This window comes from Meles meles, chromosome 5 (genome assembly GCF_922984935.1).
Source record: "Meles meles chromosome 5, mMelMel3.1 paternal haplotype, whole genome shotgun sequence".
Lineage (NCBI taxonomy): Eukaryota > Metazoa > Chordata > Mammalia > Carnivora > Mustelidae > Meles > Meles meles.
In genome coordinates, this window is record NC_060070.1 from 95,179,637 (window position 1) to 95,196,290 (window position 16,654).

Consider the following 16,654-nt stretch of genomic DNA (forward strand, 5'->3'; position numbering starts at 1 on the left):
AGGGGTTCAGGGGGGTCTGATGCAGGCAGTCCCCAGACCGTGTTTAGAGAAACCCCTGAAACGTCAGAGCAAGGACTCCCGTGTCAGACTACAGGGATTCAAACTGTAGCCCCGTAGGTTTCTATTTATCTGGCCTTTTACACATTACAATGCTTCCCTGAGACTTGGTTTATTTTGTGTGAGAGTGGGTAACAGTCCTGCTGAGTTTACAGGTTCCAGTGAGATCCTGGCAGAGAGGAGGAGCTCGAGAACTCTTTGGGACTCTCTGGGGACCTGGACTCTAATCCTACGAGCTCATACTTTTGTCCTGTTTCATACCACCTCTCTTTCCTTTTAGCCCACATTTCCATTCGGTCAAAACTCTCATGCTTAGGCACGTTGACAACTGCCAGTGGTACTCGGGCTTGAGACGGAAGTTAAGAATTTTGACAAAAAAAGAGGATGACCCTTCACAATGTCATTCGAACTTCTGAGGCTGATTCTCAAGTACACTCTCTAGTTCACTCCATGTCCTGGTTAGGACTTGGGTGGACGGTTAGGCGGTCAGGGCCAGGGTCCCAGCAAGAAAACACAGAGTCAGGACAGCTAAGATCAAACAGCACTGACAACCTGTTTGCAGCTTAGACAGGAGCGCACTAGCATTCTGCTTTGCAGACTTTGCAGAAATGACTTCTGCAAAATGGCCTAAAATAAGACAGTTAACCACAAGGCATTGGTCAAAATCACGGGCCTGGGGCAGTTAAGACCTAAGCCGCCAGCTGTCAGCAAAAAAGGCTGTCAGCAAAAAAGACCATCAGCATGTTGACAGGAACCTAACAGTTAAACAGATACGTGGTCAAAGCCCTGACTGGCACGACTCAGCATGCCTTGATTGCTTAAGACAGTTCTGCAAAAGAGCTCATAAAAACCCATAAACTTAGAAACTCCAGGGGCAACCCTCTGGGGCCCCCCTCCCTCTCCAGGAGCTTTGTGCTCTTACTCAATAAACTCTGCTTTGCTGCCCACCACTCCTCGTCTGGTCTGCCTCTTCATTCTTCAAAGCAGAGTGACCAAGAACCGTGGGCACTGAAGGCAGAGAAATCCTACAATATCGTCACCAGGAGATGTGGTATTTGCCCACCCCGCTGACTCCCCACTTCCTCCTTGCTGCCTGCCCAAAGTCTGCCTGGGGAACCCACGGAAGGCAGCCTGCTCCCTAGGGTCTGAGGGCATCGTGATCGGACTAAAATAGGCTGATCTCCTTCTCCTTGCCGGGCAGTGGCATGTGCGTGGACGTGAGGCTGGCGGTGGTTGCTCATTACCTCTGGATTTACCCTTTGCAGCACAATAAAAGTCCTTATTATGTAATCCAGTTCCAGCTGGGGTTTCTGTTGTTTGTAGCTAAAAGCTAAGAATAGTAATGTGGTGAATCACAATGAAGAATAAATCTTTTGAGTCTATATAAAATACTACTCTTTAGTATTTTATACTAAATACTAAATTTAGTATAATTTAGTATTATATTATATATATATTATATAAGATAATATATTATATATCTTATATATTATATATATAATATTATATATAATATATTATATAAGATAATGTATTATATATCTTATATATTATATATTATATAAGATAATGTATTATATATATATATATATATCTTGGCCCACAAAAAAAATACAAGGAAGAGCATTAAAACACACAGAGCCAGATGGCTTAAATCGCATTCTAAAATACTCCAAAATAATTTCCCATGCTGGATATTGGAGATATTAAGTTATTTTTATATAGGAAATGGACAAAGATACCCCCAGATTCTTTTTTACATTAAAAATCCACAATATTAGGGCGCCTGGGTGGCTCAGTTGGTTAAGCGACCGCCTTCAGCTCAGGTCATGATCCTGGAGTCCTGGAATCGAGTCCCACACCGGGCTCCCTGCTCGGCAGAAGTCTGCTTCTGCCTCTGACCTCTCGCCTCCCGTGCTCTCTCTCTCAAGTAAATAAATAAGATCTTTTTAAGAAAATCTACAATATTAGGGGCTCCTGGGTGGCTCAGTGGGTTAAAGCCTCTGCCTTAGGCTCAGGTCATGATCTCAGGGTCCTGGGATCGAGCCCCACTTCAGGCTCTCTGTTCAGCAGGGAGCCTGCTTCCCTCTCCCCCTGCCTGCCTCTCTGCTTACTTGTGATCTCTTTCTCTCTCTTTGTCAAATTAATAAATAAGATCTTTTTTTTAAAAAAAATCTACAATATTAAATATAAATAGTGGAAAAGCACCCAAGTCTTGAAAACCTTGAGGAGCCTGGGGCTGAGAGTATGGACCTCAGATCTGCCCACCAGTAGCTCCGGGGAACTTCAACGGTTTTCTGTGCCTCAGTTTCCTCATTGGTAAAATTAGAGTAAGAATAGTACCTACCTCTGGGTCCCTGTGAAGATTAAAATGCTTGTAACAGTGCCTGGCACATAGGAAGCAGGTGTAAGTGTTGGTTATTATTACCTCCGTGGAAAGGAAATTTTTGCGGTAATAATACGGCTGCCTGTATGGATCTGACCGTGTCTTCGCCTTTGCTTTCTGCCAGGTTTGCCTCTAGCTCAGTAGAGATTGGCCCTTTGAAGATGCCTTTGAAATATGTCTTGCCTTTGCCATGAGATTGGTTCCTTTGTGTGGGTTAGGATAAATGTAGATAAATCATACCGGCTGTATGGGGGAGAATGAAGAAAAACCAGGAGGTCACTGAACATTAATGTGGTAGTAAAGGACACTAAAAGGATTTTGGCGGAAGACCTCTTTGGAAAAGAAATTGTAGGATAAAACTATATGCCCCATGGCCTTCTAACGTGGCCCCATGTTAGAAGGCACCGGAGGAGAAAGAGAAATTCTCAGATCTTGGTACTTAAAAAAGATTAACAATGTCAGGGAACTTGATTTCCAAGTCTTTTTGTTCCTCTTTTTGTAAATACCAAGGTCTTGCCTGAAGAAACACTGGTCAGAGTGAGCTCCAGGACTCACTGCTCTGAGATTTCCTGCTTGGGTTGGGTTGTGGGTGGGCTGTGGGCGCAGCTGGCTCTTGGACATGGAACGGGGTGTTGTCAAGGTGGCTGTCCCTTCACTTCCCTGAAGAGCAATTCCTCTCTCACCCACAGTCCCGCTTGTTGCTAGGAACACTCTGTGCTGGTCCCACTCACTTTACAATGAAAACAAAGACAAATAAAAAATGGAACCACCATATGGTCTCGGCTGCAACCCAGAATTAGCTGCTGATGGGGAGACTTTGCCCTGTCATGGCTGAGGTTTCCAGTGGCTGCGTCAGAGGCCCTTCTCCTGAATTCTAAGATGTTGGAGTCAGTGGCACATCAAACCCAAGCTTCTTTGACCAGATTGCGGTGGTACCTTCAGAGGAACTAATGCACCAGTCATGTTATATGTGTTTGTAGGCGCGACCTGTCTCTTAGGACTTGAGGATATCCTCTCATTCCATACAGAGCTGTTTTCTCAGGCAGAAATGTTGGCACCAAATTAACATGTATTTCCAGCATGCTCCAGGCTGTTTCACTGCCCAGCCCTTCCTCTTGCTCACCTTGGTAACTTTTAGTCTCCTTTTAAGTTATAGGTGTTATTTCTTCCAAGGACCCTCCTATCCCTCCCAGTCTGGGACAAGTGTTCCTTCTCCCTGGACCCATAATTCCAGGTCCAAGTCTTTTTTTGCAGTTACCACACTGCATCCAAATGATTATTTTAATGCATTGACTGTAAGCACCTTGAGGACAGGGACTAGTCTTATTTATTGTATGCTTAGCAACTAGTATCCTGCTGACATATCGTAGGTGATCAATAAAAGCAAAAAGAAAATGAAAGTGCTCCATCTCATCTATTACTGGTTCCCTCTCTTAATATTGGCGTGTCTGATGGCTCAGTCTTTGCAACTCTTCTTTGCTGAAACCAATTTCCCAGGTGAGCTCCACCATGGTTCAATCTTTGTGCTGATAACTTCCAAATGTACGTCTCTATCATGGACCTCTCTCCTGAATTCCTGACCCATATCCAACTGCCTACTTGATATCTGCCTGCTTGGATATTCAGTAAGATCTCAAACTGAATGTGACCAAAACTAAGGTCCTGATATGCCCTCCCAAACTAGCTCTTCTAACCATCTCTCCCATCTTAATAAAGGGCATGGCCATCCTTCCAGGTTGCCCACGCCACAGCTCTGAGGGTCATCCTTGAGCTCTCCCTGTCATCAAATCCCATCATCTCTACCTTCCAAATATGTGCATGACCGGGCATTTCTTGCCCCTTCCATTACCATCATTCTCATCAAGCCATCATTATCCCTTGGTTGCATTATTATTATGGCTTCTAATTGGTCTCTGTGCAAGACCAGAGTTAGAATGGTCTTCATAAAAGGTACACTGTGTGAGGTTAACCTATACTCACCTCACACAGTCCAAGGCCAAGGCCCTTCAGTGGCCCGCAACATCTCCCCCCACCCCCGTGCCTCTGCTCCTCCAACCGTTTCTTCCCTTGATTCCTCTCCTACTTCTGTCCCCTCACTCACAACTCTCCAGCCATGCTGGCCTCCTTGCGAGCACAATTCCAACTCAGAGTCTTTGCACTTGCTGCGCTCTCTACTTGGAACATTCTTTTTTTTTTTTTTTTTTAAAGATTTTATTTTATTTATTTGATAGAGAGAGAGATCACAAGCAGGCAGAGCAGCAGGCAGAGGGAGAGGGGAAGCAAGCTCCCTGCTGAGCAGAGAGCCCGATGTGGGGCTCGATCCCAGGACCCTGAGATCATGACCTGAGCCGAAGGCAGAGGCTTAACCCACTGAACCACCCAGGCGCCCCTCTACTTGGAACATTCTTTGCCGAGATATCCTTGCGTGTCCCTCCCTCATCTCATTCTCACCTTTGTCCAAACAATGCTTTCTAACTGAGGTCTCTGCTAACTGCCCTATTTCATATTTCCCAATTCTCCTTCTCTGACTATTTTTTTCCCATACCGCGTATGACCTCTCATGCCCTATAATGTACTTATTATTTGTTTTGTTTATTGTCTGTTTCTACCTTCCACCTATTTCACTAGCATGGAAGCTCCTGCAGGGCAGAGATGCCTAGTTTGTTCACTAAACAACAGTATTTGAAAGTGTAACATACAAAGTTGTGTATGTTACAGCGTTAGTACATACACAGCAGAAGTATGTACAAAAGTGCACAATGGTTCAACTTGCAAAACCCTCCCACCTCCACTTCTTGGCAGAATAAACCCTGTTTTTTTTTTTAATCTTACAACCAGATGTGGGTAACCCTTTTGACCCCCTGCAGCCGAGGGTCAGCTCTCTTTTGGTGTTTCTATATCAAGGCCAGGAAAATTTCCCTCTGGCACTGACCTGTCCTTATGCAAGGAAGGAACCAACAAATAATTGGGCAGTTTTATAGTATACAAATGGTCTTATTCTTATCTTTTGTGTGTATATCTTGGCAGAGTCCCTGTTAATTGGAGTCGGTCATATTTGCACTCAGCTAGAGCCTCTCAGGTTTAATCTGCACTTTACTGTTCCTGAGCCTATTCCACCAACAGACAGATAAACAGAGTTATTACACCTTCTTTGTGCATATATTTCCCAGAGAGTTATATTACTTTGCTATGGAAGATTCCAAAGCTTCCATCTTTTGAACTAATTAGTTACAGTTGACAGCCTCACTGTACCTGCCTTTTTAGGCTCCCAGAGATGGTTCTGGCTTCTCTCAGAAATCCAAAGCACACCCCGCATGGAACGCTATTTTGGACTCCACATCCAGCATTACCTCTCCTACATTTTCCCAGAAGAAGGAAGGACAGCTCATGGGGAAATGGAGGCAGATTCAGGACGTGGCTCCATAGAGTTGTCATCACCTTTATTGGCCTTTCCTTGGGGAGGGTTGACATCAATGGCCTGGGAGTCATCCCCAGCCTTCAGGTTCGTCTTCAGTTCACACAGGTGACACACTATTCATATAACCGGAAGTGCTTGCTGATGCCCCCACTGTGACATATGTCACCCACACATCCAGCTATGATGGACAGGAGGTCAGTCATTGATTGACTAAATTCATCATGGATCCCTCCTCCTTCTGCCCTCCCCCCACTGCTCACCACTTCTGTCGGCATCATGGTGAAGAGCAGGCTATTTGAGGACATGTGTATCCCTTCCTCTCTTGGTCTTGGCAGAAATCTATTTAGAAGGAAGCTTTATTTCCTCTACAGTGCACATCTTCTTCTGTCCATGCACACTGGGCCGTCGCTCCTGTTCTAACCTCTGCTCCTTTCTTGTGTCTCTGATCTGCATCAGCAGATATCAGGTACCTCAGGTAGCAGAGAGTGTCCTCTGCAAACATGTGACAGCCCCGAGTTTGGACTCGCAAAACCCTGTCCCTGTGAGGGCAACTCCCATTCAGATGCCATCACTCTCTACTGTTTTCAGGGCCGCGGCACTTCCTCTGAAGTTGACTGGTGAACAGCCATGATGCCAAAACCACTAGAGAAATAGGAATGGAGGAGTCACACATGCCAGGAGAAGAGTAAGAATCAAAGAATGTTATATGCGGGCGTCCACTGATCATTCATCCCGACTATCTAGTGGCGGAGGAACATTGGGAGGTGACCAAGGTCACAACACCCATCAGTGTCAGAGCCAGGACTGGAATTTAGACCTTCTATCTTCCCATGCAGGACTTTCACCAACTTGTGCCGGCGCGTGTCCTCACCCCACCCCCACTGGATACTGTGCAGATCCTTCTCCTCCTACTTCTAAATTGGGACAAGTGCGTCATACAGGTAGGGCTTTAGTGGTGATTTCTGAGTAGAGAAAGAGATGATATTATACCTGAGTTAAACTTGTATACTTTTCTTTATCATGCTCGGTTCACAACTTAAGTAGTGTTTGAAATGATGCCCTAAATCATAAAGTAGACCAATTTTTCCAATACCTATATTCTTTCATGGGAGAAAGTTAAGCAATTCTTTCTAACATGTTGGAATGTAGATGAACCGAAAGTACAGTCAATGGCACCATGATGGTCCAGAGACACACTATCGGGGGAATCCAATACTTCCAAAAGCAAAGTCCCAGCATGGTTTTGCTAATACTGTGCACAATAATGCCCCCTCCTGCATGATGTCCTGCTTGTTAATAGAGTTACAGGGGTCCCCCTACATGGACGGGAAGGAACTCCACCATCTTGGCCTAAGAGTGGAAGGAATTTCTGAAGTAGAGCTGGAAATCCCTGGCACATAACCGGTGCTCAGTAAAATTGCCAAGACCTGCAATATGGAGGTAACACTAATAGGACAATACCAGCTCTGGTCAGCCACAGAAGGCCACTTTGTGGTAACACTCGCCCCCGACACAAGTGTACGTCTCACCTCGTCCAGAGTCACCACTCCTGGCTCTACATCACATAATCTAACAATTATGTCCCTGGACTAACACTTCTCCCAAATCTTCAAAAGAATAATGCATTCTTTTAAAATATCCTTTCAAGAATATATAATATGCCAGGCACAAAGACAGTGTTCGCTTGAGAAAGAAATCAGAAAGACTGGCTGACGCCTATGTCTATGAAGAACAACAAAGCCTCTGAAATTCAGCCCTGCTGAGGAGAAGCATAAAATTGGGGCAGCAGTGGTGAGAATGGAAAATGAAGCAAAAACGAAAATTAATCAAAACTTCTTAAGTTCAACTCCCTGGGGAAAGGAAGAATGTGCCTTTGAAAAGCACAGAGATGTGGAACACTGAGAAAACAACAGAACTCATGACTGAGCTTTGGGGAACCCAAATACTCCACGCTTAGCAATGTCTTGTTAGACCGAGGACACCACATTTTAAATGACCTGTAGTGAATTATTTTTTTTTTTTTAGATTTTATTTATTTATTTGAAAGAGAGAGAGAGCGTAATCGAGGGGAGGAGCAGAGGGGGAGGAAGACAAACAGATGGAGTGTTGAGCAGGGAGCCCGACGTGGGGCTCGATCCCAGGACCCTGAGCTCATGACCTGAGCTGAAATCAAGAGTCAGATGTCTAACCACTATGCCACCCACACGCCCCTGTGGTAAATTATTTTTAAAGAAAATGTTAAGGGCCCATAATTCCCAGATAGTGTGTATTACTCAGGAAAATGGCTCCTGTTCAAAAAAACTTGTTTGTTTTAATGGTGGGGAAAAGCCTTAGTTGTTCACTTTGAGTGGCTTATGCGTAGATTTATCGACTTCCTGTCTCCTCAAATCTAAGCCGTGGATACAACACCGCTTTGGCACCCTGTTTACTCACTGATCTGTTCCCATTTCCCACACCGTTATGGCAAACTCAGAGTCTGTCCAAGCTTCTAGTCGGCCTGGTAGTTGAGTTGGGTGAACCCAAAGGCAGGGTGCCCTGGAGTCTAGCCTGTACTTTTTGAGTTTTTCAGGAAGAGATGGGTAAGAGATTAGGGGAAAGGTGCTCATGGTGGTTGCTACTGCCTTTCGAAATGGCCTACTGTCAGGTACACAGTCACCCTCTTTCGTGGAAGTTACCCATCCCCCCCACAACTCAAATGGCCCATCCCAGACAACAAGGGGTCCAAGTTCAAAACCTCTCCTAGCTACGTTGCCTTCTACGAATTAAAGTTTGCCTCTAGGGACCACTAAATTATTTTTAGACCTAATACACAGCACACAGAACCACAGCTACATATCAACAATTACATGATTATTCCAGGCCCACACCCCTTAAATTTGCCTCATTTGACCGGGAACATTAACAGAGGGAAAAAAACCACGTATTATTTTTAGTCTTTTCCTGAATTCCTCTAATGCTGTTCAACTTTCCATTTTCATCCGGGCCATCAGGATCTGGTCTTTGTGCTTTACTGGACAGTATGTGTACACACTTCAGGTGTTCTGTCTGGGGCTGTTTATTTGAACCTGCTGAGCTCTTGCTAAATATGGGCACTCTTATGAATGACCTCTGGCCCCCGGACCACTTGCTAGTCAGTTAGAAGTGCTCCGATATTGTCCCTTCACAAGTTCTAGAGTCACCTTCTACATCAGGTGCCTGCCCAGGGATTATTCATGTGCACTAACAGGAACAATACTTGAGCAGAGATCTATGTTTAAAATGAAAATTTCCAGGAACCAAGAAAAGAGAGAGCTGGATCCCTAAACCCGCTAACACACACACACACACACACACACACACGGCCGTCAGTGCTGGGAATTCTAGGCCACGGAGGCATCGAGCATAGTTAACATCACCACATCTCTTACTGACTCCTCCCTCTTGTGTGTGAGAAAGTTATTTTCAGTAATAACCCTTATTTTCTTGATGAAATTATTCAGATTTAGAATGGCGAAAAAAGAAAACATTTCACTCTACAATATTAAAATTCAATAAAACATGTAAGGGGGAGGTAAGTTTTGTACCTGCCAAATGAAAAGAGTGTAATTTGTGGGTTGTATTCTACATCATGGATTTAATCTTTTTTATTCATTTACTTTTTTTTAATTTCAAAGATATATTTACGAAAGAGAGAGAGAGATCGAGTGAGCACCTAGGTAGGGAAAGGGAGCTAATCCCAAGTAGACTACTCGCTGAGCTCAGAGCCCAACGTGGGACTCAGTCCCAGGACCCTGAGATCATGACCTGAGCTGAAATGAAGAGTTGGATGCTTAACCGACTGAGCCACCCAGGCAAGCCCTTCACTGTTTAAAATTTTAAATGCAAGGGCACCTGGGTGGCTCAGTGGGTTAAGCCTCTGCCTTCGGCTCAGATCATGATCTCAGGGTCCTGGGATCGAGCCCCACATCGGGCTTTCTGCTCTGCAGGGAGCCTGCTTCCCGCCCTCCCGCCCCCACCCCCCGCCTGCTTCTCTGCCTACTTGTGATCTCTGTCTGTCAAATAAATAAATAAAATCTTTAAAAAAAATTTTTTTTAATGCAAATAAAAACTTCAGGTGGTTCCAAAGAATAACAGAGTTGAATCAGCTTCTGTTCCACTTCTTGGTCTATACAACCACTGTGCTAACCTTATTTATTTATTTTTTATATTTTAAAAAGCTTATTCTAATTTATCTTTTTTTAAGGATTTTATTTATTTGATGGAGAGAGAGATCACAAGTAGGCAGAGAGGCAGACAGATCCTGATGCGGGGCTAGATCCCAGGACCCTGGGATCATGACCCAAGCCAAAGGCAGAGGCTGAACCCAATGAGCCACACAGGGGCCCCTACCTTGTTTGTTTTTAATCTCTGTTCAAATGTGGGGACATGTCACGCCCAAGGACTAGAGTCACTTCAAACAAGCTCAGACACTTAAAAGGAAATAAGCACGTGCAGCTGAGATCCTTTGCGTTTGGAGTCACTGTATGACTGAGGTTTTAGCAGATTAACTTCTTTTTTTTTTAAAGATTTTATTTATTTATTTGACAGGCAGAGATCACAAGTAGGCAGAGAGGCAGGCAGAGGGAAAGGAGGAAGCGGGCTCCCTGCTGAGCAGAGAGCCCGATGTGGGACTCGATCCCAGCATCCTGGGATCATGACCCAAGCCAAAGGCAGAGGCTTTAACCCACTGAGCCACCCAGGCGCCCTTAGCAGATTAACTTCAATGTAGGACACAATCTTTATTTTAAAAAAAGGAATGAAAGTCTGATCATCAGGAGCTTATATTACTGGAATTCACCAGTGATGGTAGCCCTTGTCTAGAAGTTAGACCAACACAAGATTTTCTAGGAAGGGCATTTTGTCACTGACAGTGTTTGGAATTGCTACTGTGCAGTGATAATATTTTAAAAGGCTTTTAGTTGGTTTTATCATCGATTTTACATTCTCTACAGGTTGCATACCACTTATTGCCTGCAACTAGGGGATCCTCTCCTCACATGCCACCCTCGGGGGCCCCCAGTTCCAGGGGGTCTCTTGCAAGATCCTCACACAAGCCTGGTGTGATAACTTGTGATAACCTGTTATCACCCCAAGTGATAACTTGGGGTCTGAGGGTCGCTCCTTCTCTCTTCATTCACGAGCCTCATCTGTTTAACCTGGGAGCAGTGGTTTCAGAGATACAGACCCAAAGCGGGTGGAGGAAGTGACTAGGACAGAAAAGTGGGGCAGAGCCAGAGAAGAAAGCCCATGTAAATGCCAGGACTCACTAAGGCATTTCCCATCTCCTCCAGGGGAAGCTGACCTCGCCTTTCCCCTTCCCCGAGGTCCGCACCTGCTGCTCACTTCAGCTCCATCTGGAGACTGCTCCCCGGCCAGAGGAAGGAAGAACCATACACTCCTCTTTCTCAGCACAGTTCTGAGCACCGCCCCCCTCCCCAGACCACCTAAAAAAAAGGGCGGTGTGCGACTCTGACCAGGGGTCAGAAGGGAAACCAGCTTCAACTTCACTTGACTTGAAGGAAGGAAGCAGGAAGCCCTGCTTGGGGCCAGGGGTGAAGCCGTCCTCCAGGGCCGGCCATCCTATTACCTTCTGACCTCCTCTCTGATCAAGAACACACAGGAATGGCTCCGGCACAGAAAGCCGAGCCTCTGCCCTGACTTCCACTTTCCACTTTTGAGATTAAAGACTGCATCTTGCACAAGAAATGATCCTTCTGGTTACTACTGCTTACACCCCATCAGGCAGTGAGGGTCAAGCCCTGAGCGAGCCCCGCAACTCTGTAAGGGAGGAGCAATTGTTGTCCCATGTTACAGACTAGAAACTCCATTTCATATGGCTCATATACACAATGGAATATTACTCAGCCATGAAAAAGGATGAACTCTTGCCATTTACATCGACATGGATGGAGCTGGAAACGATTATGCTGAGCCAAATAAGCCAAGCAGAAAAAGACAATTAGCACATGCTTTCACTCATAAGTGAAATATTAAGAAACAGCGCAGAGGATCATAGGGGAAGGGAGGAAAAACTGAATGGGAAGAAATCAGAGAGAGAGAGAGAAACCATAAGAGACTCTTAACCGTAGGAATCAAACAAAAGGGGGTTGGAGGGATGGTGTAACTGAGCGATGGTATTAAGTGATGTAATGAGCACTGGGTATTTACGCAACTGGTAAATTACTGAACACTACATCTGAAACTAATGATGTACTATAAGTTTGCTAATTGAATTTATATTTTAAAAAAGAGGGGGGAGAATAAAACTCTGTCTTAGAGTTGATTTGGAGAGGATGGAACACAGAACTTGCCTCATGTCTGAGGCCCCATGTCCTGCCTGGGGTGGGTTGGCTGGGGCTGAACCCCATCCAGGACTCCAGCGTCTGTGGATTCCAGAGCATCACTTTCAGATCATGGTTGTTGTGCTGCTGGATGGACAGCACTGGGGGCCATCTCTCCTTTGTCAAACCTGGCTGCGCGGCGAGCAAGATTTTAGAAATGTATAAAGTGAACTTCCAAATAACTTCTTAGTATAAAATGCATGCAATGCCAGCTATCCTCTCATGCTTTTCTTCCAGGTCTGCCTGCCCTTCAAAATATCCCTTTCCATGAAAGCACTATGAACAAGGATAGATTTAAATATGGTAATAGCGACGGCGCGTGGATTCACCTCACACACTCCATGTTACTCAGATCCTCTTTGCACATGTTGCTTCTTCTAAACCCATGCATCATCCATTCATTCATTCAGCAAATACTGATGAAAACCAATGCTCCAGACTCACCCGCTGGAGATAAGCCGTAACTAAAACAGGGGTCCTGTAGGAGTTTATGATCTAGTTGGCCAAGAGTGCTGGCAAGCTTCCCGGTGCCCCCTCCATCCTTCTCTCCCCTGCTCTGTGCCCAGGAGGCCAACCCCACATCCTGCAGTGCCTTGTCATCTTGGAGGGCAATGGAAAGAATGGGAAAGGGGGAGGTCCCAGCAGGAGACTGCAGGATGGAAAGAAAGGGGAGCCAGGTATTTGCTCCCTACTTTCCTTGCCAGGCTGCAGTCCTCCACCCTCTGCCTAATTCTGGGAACTTCCTCTACCTTAGCCACAGGTTTTGCCAGGCTTCTCTGACACCCTAGCATCAACCTCCTTGCCTGTGGGGGGCAACCACGGGCTTCATGATGCCTGCTCGTGCTCTGTTGACTTAACTAATTACGGTTTTCCAGTTAGCCTTTGACACTGCCATTTCTCTTCTGCCAGTAATATAGACAATAAACATAAATTATATATCAGATGTGCAAAAATGCTGTGTAGCAACATAAAGCAGAGTAAGGGCAATAAGGTATGCGTGTATGTGTATGTGTGTGTGTGTGTGACTTTTTCTACCTGTAAGGGTGGAAGTCTTGCTTTCATGCGTGTTGACTGGCCAAGGTCCACCTGTATGGGTTGAGTGCAGGCTGGGGTTGAGACTGAGGTAGCACAAAGGTGTGGTGGGGACATCAGGAAATGGGAGGGCAGTGACTCCCCCAAGGGCTTGGGGGGGCGCTCAGAGCAACTGAGCAGACAACCATACTGATAAATCTGGGGGACTTCAACTAAAATCCCTATGTAGAAATTAAATTAGGAGAAAGAGCACACCAGTACATATTTATTGCTTCTTGGGTTCAATGAAAGTCATTTCTGCTTATTTCCTTTTTATACAATTACTGTTAATTTCAATTATTTTTAGTAACTTCCCTTCAAACTCATCACTTCAAAACTCATAGGTGACTTTCATTAAATGTTGAATTTTGTTGGGAGGATACGGAAGGCAGAGTTAATTTTTTCCATCGATAAACTAAGGAGCAAAATTGGGTAGGCTCGAAAAAAATCCTAAAATGTACATTTAGCCCATTTCTTCTACTGGCAACAGAGAGTGTTAATGGAATTGAATCTGCTTTGGATGGATGAGGATGTCCAGATGCTCCCAGATATCCAGAATGGTGTTTGCATTTTAATACTATAAATAGAGGAATTTAAGCTACTAGGTGGGTCATCAAACCCTCACCGAAAACTTGTTTTTTTGTGACTTGTATTTGCTTCTGTTCCTGGACTCTCACTTGGATCCATCACTCATGTTAATCATTGTTAATCTGGCCACTATTTTTCACATCTACCTTTTTCTTCTAAATCTTTGGTGTGGAAAATTTAGTTTGTGACTATGACATTTAAAAAGGTAAGTTTTCCGGGTGCCTGGGTGGCTCAGTGGTTTAAGCCGCTGCCTTCGGCTCAGGTCATGATCTCAGGGTCCTGGGATCGAGTCCCGCATCGGGCTCTCTGCTCCACGGGGAGCCTGCTTCCTCCTCTCTCTCTGCCTGCCTCTCTGCCTACTTGTGATCTCTCTCTGTCAAATAAATAGATAAAATCTTTAAAAAAAAAAAAAAAAAAGGTAGGTTTTCCGGTTTTGTTTGGTTTGGTAAGCGAAGAGAAACATGAAACTTCCAAGATCCTTTCTCCTCCGTCCATCCTTTCACTCCTCCCTTGTCTGGGGTGACTTTGCGTTTCCCAGCCTCTTCCTGCTTTATCTATCAAGGAGGAAATAACAACCATCGGGATATATGTTGCTCTTAGGCAGCTGGCTACACTCAAAGACACCAATCGCCTATTTCCACATCCACAGCCCATTCTGTAAAGACTCAGAATTGCACTGTTTTAAAAGGTAGAGAAACACGCTCAAAAGCTGAGTCTCTAAAGGCCTCCAAACGGGCAAACCCTTCACCTGAAGTGTTTGCTCTGGGCAACAAGCGACTTCCTGCTTTGCAAACAGAAGTTTCAAAGGTTGATTTTTGAAATTCCAATGAAACGTACAAGTCACCATATTTTGAGCACTTATGGATCAAAATCAACCAGAATTTTGGGAATATTTGGATTAAATTTTCTTCAACTACAGAAATATTCAAAAGTTAAAGAAACATTAGAGAAAAGAAGGTAAGAGATTTAGTCATTCTTCCTTGCAGGAATTTTCAGATTTTAATACAGCTTAAGAATCACACAAAACAGAGATGTCTGGCTGGCTCAGTGGGTTAAGCATCTTCCTTCAGCTCAGATCTCAATCCCAAGGTCCTGAAATCAAGTCCTGCTTTGGGCTCCTTGTTTAGTGGAAAGCCTGCTTCTCCCTCCTCCTGCCGCTCCCCTACTTGTGCTCTCTCTCTCTCTGACAAATAAATGAATAAAATCTTTAAACAACACAAAACCTTTCCTTTTTTTAAAAAAAGAATCACACAAAACAGATGAACATAGAAGAAGGGAAGGAAAAATAAAATAAGATGAAAACAGAGGAAGGCAAACCATTAAGAGACTCTTAATTATAGAGAAGGAACTGAGGGTTGCTGGAGGGGTGGGGATGGGGGGATGGGGGAACTGGGTGATGGATATTAGGGTGGGGATATGATGTAATGAGCACTGCATGTTATATGCAACTAATAAATCATTAAACTCTACCCCGAAACTAATGAAACACTGTATGTTAACTAAATTGAATTTAATTTAAAAAAAAGAATTACACAAATAAGTAATTAAGCCTAAGTTCTTGACTATGTGATTGGAGATTCTGCTCTACAGGACCACAGACCAGTAGCATGAACACCACTTGGGAATTTGTTAGAAATGCCAATTCTTGAGACCACCCAGACCTCCAGGTTCCAAAAATCCTGGGGAGTAGGCCCAGTGATCAGCGTTAAAACAAGCTCTCCGAGGTGATTCTGAGGTACACAAAAGTTTAATAACCACTGAGATAGAACATGATTTTTTTTTTATTTTTTATTTTTTTTTAAGAAAAATACTGTTGCCTGGTCCCCAGGCCAAGGCCTGGTGAATCAAAAGTTTCACGTTTGTTTAGAGAAACATTGACAGATAGGGGAGCTGCTGGCTTAGTTCATGGAGAGTCTTTCCTTTTCTCCAAATGACAAATTACCTTCAACTAAAACCCTTAACCGTAAGGCTTCTGCCTACTTATCCAGCTTTAACTCCCTCTGCCACTTTGTCCTCATCTTCTTCTCTCCCCTTGAAGCCCCTCAGTGCCCTGCAACCACTGTGTTCTCCAGCCTCTGCCCAGAACCGCCTCCTTCCTCCATGTTCACTCGTCTAACTCCCATTGTCCTTCAAGGTCCAAGTCAAGGTCATTCCCTGCAAGAGGCTGTCTCTGACTTCCTCTAGTTGTGTGTACACCTCTGCCCCTCACAGCCCTCTGTCAAAGCCCTTACTGAACTGCGCTGGAATGGTCTATTTGTGATCCCTGTTTTCCTCACTCTCACCCCCAAGGCAGGACCCCATCTGTCTACTGTGGAATGTGGAATGCCTGGCACCTAGCATAGCATTGGGCACAGAGTAGGCCAGTGCTCATTGCTGGTGAGCGCACGATCGGAGGTGCTCCAAGAGGTCAAGAGCGTGGGATCTGGCACCAGAGTACCTGGGTTCAAGTCCGAGTTCTACCACTTACTAGCTATGTAAATTCGGGTAAATTATGTAATCTCTCTGTTCCTCAGTTGCCAGGGTCGATGATACTTTTGTTTTTATTATTAATCGCTGCCTCTGGGGGAGAACCAACTCCATCACAGGGTCTGGGCTGAGCACTTTTAAAGAAATGGTTCATGCACGATGTCATTTAATTTTCACAACAATCTATGAACTCCTTAGCTATTCCCATCTGAGAAAGGGAGGCTTAGGGCAGTCCATCAATTTGCCAAGCCTCATTTAAAAACTATAGAGATTTTAGGGGCGGCTGGGTGGCTCAGTGGGTTAAGCCTC

General features: G+C 44.8%; 1 protein-coding gene across 2 annotated transcripts in view; it reads right to left on the bottom strand.

Moving 5' to 3' along the window:
* Positions 1-16,654, bottom strand: part of ADGRF5 (adhesion G protein-coupled receptor F5) — a 96,300-nt gene that overhangs the window by 68,548 nt on the left and 11,098 nt on the right. Inside the window, exon 1 of one of the 2 annotated variants that reach the window (XM_046005212.1) lies at positions 2,405-2,546. The exons of the other annotated variant lie outside the window; for it this stretch is intronic. The gene's annotated coding sequence lies outside the window, so the exon portion shown is untranslated. Of the gene's footprint in view, positions 1-2,404; positions 2,547-16,654 lie in introns of those variants that run through there. 2 annotated transcript variants of the gene reach the window in all.